The sequence below is a fragment of the Rhinoderma darwinii genome, chromosome 3 (assembly GCF_050947455.1).
Source record: "Rhinoderma darwinii isolate aRhiDar2 chromosome 3, aRhiDar2.hap1, whole genome shotgun sequence".
Classification (NCBI taxonomy): domain Eukaryota; kingdom Metazoa; phylum Chordata; class Amphibia; order Anura; family Rhinodermatidae; genus Rhinoderma; species Rhinoderma darwinii.
The window spans coordinates 260,811,434-260,819,506 of NC_134689.1; the positions used below are offsets into that span (position 1 = coordinate 260,811,434).

General features: G+C 39.7%; 2 non-coding genes across 2 annotated transcripts; both read left to right on the forward strand.

Annotated features, from left to right (window-relative positions):
• Window positions 1-2,102: 2,102 nt before the first annotated feature.
• Window positions 2,103-2,176, forward strand: TRNAI-AAU (transfer RNA isoleucine (anticodon AAU)). The gene has a single exon. It is a non-coding gene; the product is annotated as a tRNA-Ile (tRNA).
• Window positions 2,177-3,007: 831 nt separating this feature from the next.
• Window positions 3,008-3,081, forward strand: TRNAI-AAU (transfer RNA isoleucine (anticodon AAU)). The gene has a single exon. It is a non-coding gene; the product is annotated as a tRNA-Ile (tRNA).
• The last annotated feature ends 4,992 nt before the right edge of the window (window positions 3,082-8,073 follow it).

Consider the following 8,073-nt stretch of genomic DNA (forward strand, 5'->3'; position numbering starts at 1 on the left):
TTTGTATTCCGATAGTCATAACTTTATTATTTTTCCGTCCTCATAGTCATATAAGGGCTTGTTTTTAGCGAGACAAGTTCTTGTTTTTAATGGCAGCATTTAATGTACCATATAATGTACTGAAGAAAACTCTTTGTGGGGTGGAATGGAAAACACAAAAGCAATTTGTCCAATGCTTTTTGAGTAGTAAAAATTGCAAGTTTATTTTATTATTCAGGTTAATAGGATATCAATATGAATACACGTTTGCATGTATTTTCTACTGACGTGACGTGAATCTTTGGTGTAAAAGTGGCCGGTTAGCTCAGTTGGTTAGAGCGTGGGGCTAATAACGCCAAGGTCATGGGTTCGATCCCCGTATGGGCCATGGAAGCTCACTTTTGTTACATGCTTGTTACAGAGTTGAATAGTTGATAATATTGAAAAAAGGTCCATCAAATTCAACCTATAAACCTGCCGTGTTGATCCAGAGGAAGGCAAAAACTGTCTTGGAGTGCATTCCAATGTTGTCATTAGGGGAAAAATTCCTCCCTTACTCCAAATATGGCTATTAGAATAAATTCCTGGATCAAAGTTCCATCTCCAGAATCTGGTACAAATATGATGAAATTTTATATTTTTCAAAAAAACACTTTTCAATGTGGCAGAGAGTTCAATCGTCGAACTGCTCTTACAGTAAAGAATCCCCGTCTGTGATGAGGTCCTTTAATTACCTTGCTTTCCCTTCTTTGCACGCATTCTAGTTCAGCAATGTCCTTCTCATACACAGGTGCTCAAAACTGTACACAATATTCCATGTATGGTGTAACCGGTGATTTATAGAAATGCAGAGTTTGTTGCATGAAATCATCTTAGAGGTTCAATTTCAACCTTAAGGACAAAAATAATATCTTGATTTTGCCTCTTTGTATTCCGATAGTCATAACTTTATTATTTTTCCGTCCTCATAGTCATATAAGGGCTTGTTTTTAGCGAGACAAGTTCTTGTTTTTAATGGCAGCATTTAATGTACCATATAATGTACTGAAGAAAACTCTTTGTGGGGTGGAATGGAAAACACAAAAGCAATTTGTCCAATGCTTTTTGAGTAGTAAAAATTGCAAGTTTATTTTATTATTCAGGTTAATAGGATATCAATATGAATACACGTTTGCATGTATTTTCTACTGACGTGACGTGAATCTTTGGTGTAAAAGTGGCCGGTTAGCTCAGTTGGTTAGAGCGTGGGGCTAATAACGCCAAGGTCATGGGTTCGATCCCCGTATGGGCCATGGAAGCTCACTTTTGTTACATGCTTGTTACAGAGTTGAATAGTTGATAATATTGAAAAAAGGTCCATCAAATTCAACCTATAAACCTGCCGTGTTGATCCAGAGGAAGGCAAAAACTGTCTTGGAGTGCATTCCAATGTTGTCATTAGGGGAAAAATTCCTCCCTTACTCCAAATATGGCTATTAGAATAAATTCCTGGATCAAAGTTCCATCTCCAGAATCTGGTACAAATATGATGAAATTTTATATTTTTCAAAAAAACACTTTTCAATGTGGCAGAGAGTTCAATCGTCGAACTGCTCTTACAGTAAAGAATCCCCGTCTGTGATGAGGTCCTTTAATTACCTTGCTTTCCCTTCTTTGCACGCATTCTAGTTCAGCAATGTCCTTCTCATACACAGGTGCTCAAAACTGTACACAATATTCCATGTATGGTGTAACCGGTGATTTATAGAAATGCAGAGTTTGTTGCATGAAATCATCTTAGAGGTTCAATTTCAACCTTAAGGACAAAAATAATATCTTGATTTTGCCTCTTTGTATTCCGATAGTCATAACTTTATTATTTTTCCGTCCTCATAGTCATATAAGGGCTTGTTTTTAGCGAGACAAGTTCTTGTTTTTAATGGCAGCATTTAATGTACCATATAATGTACTGAAAGAAAACTCTTTGTGGGGTGGAATGGAAAACACAAAAGCAATTTGTCCAATGCTTTTTGAGTAGTAAAAATTGCAAGTTTATTTTATTATTCAGGTTAATAGGATATCAATATGAATACACGTTTGCATGTATTTTCTACTGACGTGACGTGAATCTTTGGTGTAAAAGTGGCCGGTTAGCTCAGTTGGTTAGAGTGTGGTGCTAATAACGCCAAGGTCACGGGTTCGATCCCCGTACGGGCCATGGAAGCTCACTTTTGTTACATGCTTGTTACAGAGTTGAATAGTTGATAATATTGAAAAAAGGTCCATCAAATTCAACCTATAAACCTGCCGTGTTGATCCAGAGGAAGGCAAAAACTGTCTTGGAGTGCATTCCAATGTTGTCATTAGGGGAAAAATTCCTCCCTTACTCCAAATATGGCTATTAGAATAAATTCCTGGATCAAAGTTCCATCTCCAGAATCTGGTACAAATATGATGAAATTTTATATTTTTCAAAAAAACACTTTTCAATGTGGCAGAGAGTTCAATCGTCGAACTGCTCTTACAGTAAAGAATCCCCGTCTGTGATGAGGTCCTTTAATTACCTTGCTTTCCCTTCTTTGCACGCATTCTAGTTCAGCAATGTCCTTCTCATACACAGGTGCTCAAAACTGTACACAATATTCCATGTATGGTGTAACCGGTGATTTATAGAAATGCAGAGTTTGTTGCATGAAATCATCTTAGAGGTTCAATTTCAACCTTAAGGACAAAAATAATATCTTGATTTTGCCTCTTTGTATTCCGATAGTCATAACTTTATTATTTTTCCGTCCTCATAGTCATATAAGGGCTTGTTTTTAGCGAGACAAGTTCTTGTTTTTAATGGCAGCATTTAATGTACCATATAATGTACTGAAAGAAAACTCTTTGTGGGGTGGAATGGAAAACACAAAAGCAATTTGTCCAATGCTTTTTGAGTAGTAAAAATTGCAAGTTTATTTTATTATTCAGGTTAATAGGATATCAATATGAATACACGTTTGCATGTATTTTCTACTGACGTGACGTGAATCTTTGGTGTAAAAGTGGCCGGTTAGCTCAGTTGGTTAGAGTGTGGTGCTAATAACGCCAAGGTCACGGGTTCGATCCCCGTACGGGCCATGGAAGCTCACTTTTGTTACATGCTTGTTACAGAGTTGAATAGTTGATAATATTGAAAAAAGGTCCATCAAATTCAACCTATAAACCTGCCGTGTTGATCCAGAGGAAGGCAAAAACTGTCTTGGAGTGCATTCCAATGTTGTCATTAGGGGAAAAATTCCTCCCTTACTCCAAATATGGCTATTAGAATAAATTCCTGGATCAAAGTTCCATCTCCAGAATCTGGTACAAATATGATGAAATTTTATATTTTTCAAAAAAACACTTTTCAATGTGGCAGAGAGTTCAATCGTTGAACTGCTCTTACAGTAAAGAATCCCCGTCTGTGATGAGGTCCTTTAATTACCTTGCTTTCCCTTCTTTGCACGCATTCTAGTTCAGCAATGTCCTTCTCATACACAGGTGCTTAAAACTGTACACAATATTCCATGTATGGTGTAACCGGTGATTTATAGAAATGCAGAGTTTGTTGCATGAAATCATCTTAGAGGTCCAATTTCAACCTTAAGGACAAAAATAATATCTTGATTTTGCCTCTTTGTATTCCGATAGTCATAACTTTATTATTTTCAAAAAAACACTTTTCAATGTGGCAGAGAGTTCAATCGTCGAACTGCTCTTACAGTAAAGAATCCCCGTCTGTGATGAGGTCCTTTAATTACCTTGCTTTCCCTTCTTTGCACGCATTCTAGTTCAGCAATGTCCTTCTCATACACAGGTGCTCAAAACTGTACACAATATTCCATGTATGGTCTAACCGGTGATTTATAGAAATGCAGAGTTTGTTGCATGAAATCATCTTAGAGGTCCAATTTCAACCTTAAGGACAAAAATAATATCTTGATTTTGCCTCTTTGTATTCCGATAGTCATAACTTTATTATTTTTCCGTCCTCATAGTCATATAAGGGCTTGTTTTTAGCGAGACAAGTTCTTGTTTTTAATGGCAGCATTTAATGTACCATATAATGTACTGAAGAAAACTCTTTGTGGGGTGGAATGGAAAACACAAAAGCAATTTGTCCAATGCTTTTTGAGTAGTAAAAATTGCAAGTTTATTTTATTATTCAGGTTAATAGGATATCAATATGAATACACGTTTGCATGTATTTTCTACTGACGTGACGTGAATCTTTGGTGTAAAAGTGGCCGGTTAGCTCAGTTGGTTAGAGCGTGGGGCTAATAACGCCAAGGTCATGGGTTCGATCCCCGTATGGGCCATGGAAGCTCACTTTTGTTACATGCTTGTTACAGAGTTGAATAGTTGATAATATTGAAAAAAGGTCCATCAAATTCAACCTATAAACCTGCCGTGTTGATCCAGAGGAAGGCAAAAACTGTCTTGGAGTGCATTCCAATGTTGTCATTAGGGGAAAAATTCCTCCCTTACTCCAAATATGGCTATTAGAATAAATTCCTGGATCAAAGTTCCATCTCCAGAATCTGGTACAAATATGATGAAATTTTATATTTTTCAAAAAAACACTTATCAATGTGGCAGAGAGTTCAATCGTCGAACTGCTCTTACAGTAAAGAATCCCCGTCTGTGATGAGGTCCTTTAATTACCTTGCTTTCCCTTCTTTGCACGCATTCTAGTTCAGCAATGTCCTTCTCATACACAGGTGCTCAAAACTGTACACAATATTCCATGTATGGTCTAACCGGTGATTTATAGAAATGCAGAGTTTGTTGCATGAAATCATCTTAGAGGTCCAATTTCAACCTTAACCCCTTCGCGCTCAGGTCAGTAATAGTACGTCCTGCTAAGTAGAACGTTCGCGCTCAGGTCAGTACTATTACTGACCTGAGTAAACACGGCGCCATTTAATCCCGGCGCGTGTCTGAGCTGTGATACCTGCTGTTTCCGACAGCAAGCTATCACAGCTTAGTGTGCAGGGACCGATCGCGGTGGTCCCCGCCGATTAACCCCTTAGAAGCCGCGTTCAATAGCGATCGCGGCTTCTTAGGGGTTAAGCTGCCATCGCCGGCCTGCTACACGATAGCGGGCCGTGATGGCTACTATGGCAACCAGAATCCTAACAATGGACTCTGGCTACGCCATCGACGGAAGCCTAGTGGGTCCCGACAAAATCAGGACCCACTATGCTTGCTGTATTCGAATAGCTGACAGCTCTAATACACTGCACTAGGCATGTAGTGCAGTGTATTAGAATAGCGATCAGAGCCTCCTGCCCTCATGTCCCCTAGTGGGACAAAGTAAAAAAAGTGTAAAAAAGTAAAAAAAAGTTGTGTAAAAATAAGAAAATAAAAGATTTAAAAGTAATAAAAGTAAAAGTCCCCCTTTTTCCCTTATCAGTTCTTTATTATTAATAAAAATATATAAATAAACAAATAAACTATACATAATTGGTATCGCCGCGTCCGTAACGGCCTGAACTACAAAACGATGTCGTTATTTATCCCGCGCGGTGAACGCCGTAAGAGAAAATAATAATAAACTGTACCACAATCACAATTGTTTGGTCACTTCACCTCCCAAAAAATGGAATAAAAAGAGATCAAAACGTCGCATGTACCTAAAAATGGTACTGATCAAAACTACAGTTCGTTACGCAAAAAATAAGTCCTCGCACGACTTTCCTGATGGAAAAATAAAACAGTTATGGCTCTTAGAATAAGGTAACACAAAAAATTTATTATATTTTACAAAATGTATTTTATTGTGCAAACGCCATAAGACATAAAATAAAACTATAAACATCTGGTATCGCCGTAATCGTATCGCCCCGCAGAATAAAGTGAATGTGTCATTTATAGCGCACGGTGAACGCTGTAAATAAAATTGAATAAAAAACAATAGTAAAATTGCTGTTTTTTTAGTCACCACGCCACCTAAAATTAGAATAAAAACTGATCAAAAAGTCGCATGCACCCCAAGAAAACTGCAATGGATTCCTCAAGGTCTCTAGTTTCCAAAAAGGGGTCACTTTTGGGGGGTTTCCACTGTTTTAGCACCACAAGACCTCTTCAAACCGGACATGGTGCCTAATAAATTAAATTAAATTAATTAAATGTCACCTCTACTTTGCTCTAAATTCCTGTGAAACGCCTAAAGGGTTAATAAACTTTTTAAATGCTGTTGTGAATACTTTGAGGGGTCTAGTTTCTGAAATGGGGTGTTTGATAAGGGTGTCTAATATATGGGCCCCTCAAAGCAACTTCAGAACTGAGCTGGAAACTAAAAAATAAAATAAAAATGAGGCAATACTTCGCTTCTTACATTATACTGATAATGAGCCGTGCCCACCCCGAGATGACCCCAGTTTTGACCGTTTGTATAAACGGAGACCCCTATTAGACCATTTCAGTGCCCGGTTTTCCCAAGCATTCACCCCCGAGAAGTGTATTTCTATAGATGAATCCCTGGTACATTTGAAAGGGAGGCTTCAATTCCGCGAGTACCTGCCGGGTAAGAGGGCAAGGTATGGCGTGAAGATGTATAAGCTGCGAGAGTGCATCAGGGTATACCTACAGATTTAGGATATATGAAGGGAAGGACACCAGTTCTCAGCCCCCAGAATGCCCCCCCTTACTGGGAGTTAATACAAAAATTGTGTGGGATTTGGTGCACCCACTGCTGGACCAGGGTTACCACCTCTACCTGGATAATTTTTATACCAGCGTCCCACTCTTCAACTGCCTCGCTTCCAGAAGTCCTGCGGCATGCGGCACTGCTAGAAGAAACCTGAGAGGCCTCCCTACGACTCTGCTTGGGCAAACACTCAGAAGGGGTGAGAGCAGGGCACAATCTAGCAGCAACATATTGTGGGTCAAGTACAAGACCAGGGAGATGCCACACCAGTACCCATGTACCTGTACAAGGTACCAGTACAGGGACCCCCAAACTAGACTGCATCCTGGACTACAATAGGTACATGGGAGGGGTGGACTTGTCAGATCAAGTCCTGAAGCCTTACAGTACTTCTGGAAGCGGGGCCACAGGCATCGTACCAGGGCAACACTTTTTAGGGGAAGTTCCCCAAACTGGCAAGAAGGGAAAAAGTCAAAAGAGGTGCAGAGTCTGCTATAAGAGGGGGATAAGGAAGGACACAATATATCAATGTGACGCGTGTCCCGAAAAACCAGAGCTCTGTATGAAAGAGTGTTTTCAAATTTATCATCCATCCCTTTATTTTTAATTTACCCCAGTTTTACTCGCTCTGATCCACTTCGCACAGCTTACCCCTCCTCATCTTTCCCCTCTGAGCCCTGCTGCGTGCCCAGGCAGCTGATAACAGCCACATGTAGGGTGTTGCCGTACCCGGGAGAGCCAACATTACAGTTTATGAGGTGTATATCTTCGGTGGCGCATGCTGGGCACAATATATCGGACACTGAATTGGCATATATGTATAGAAAATTGCAAATTTCACTCTGCACCAACTGCTGCACATTATCTTTTACACAATACCTGTGGGGTCAAAATGCTCACTACACCTCTAGATGAATTCCTTAAGGGGTGTCGTTTTTAAAACGGGGTCACTTCTCGGGGGTTTCAACTGTACTGGTACCTCAGGGGCTTCTGCATACATGACTTTGCACCAGAAAATTCCCAGTAGGCCACATGGTGGTCCTTTCCTTCTGAGCCCTCCCATGGGCCCAAACGGCAGTTTATCACCACAAATAGGGTATTGCCACACTCAGGACAAATTGGGCAACAAAATGCGGTATTTTATTCCTTGTGAAAATAAGAAATTTTGAGCCAAAACTACATCTTATTGGAAAAAATTACATTTTTTTGAATTCACAGCCCAATTCAAATAAATTCTGTGAAAAAACTGTGGAGTCTAAATGGTCACAACACCCATAAATGAATTCCTTGAGGGCTGTAGTTTCCAAAATGGGGTCACTTCTGGTGGGTTTCCATTGCTTTGATACCTTTGGGGCTCTGCAAATGCGACATGGCACCCGAAATCCAATCCAGCAAAATCTGGGCTCCAAAGAACACATAGCGCTCCTTTCCTTCTAATA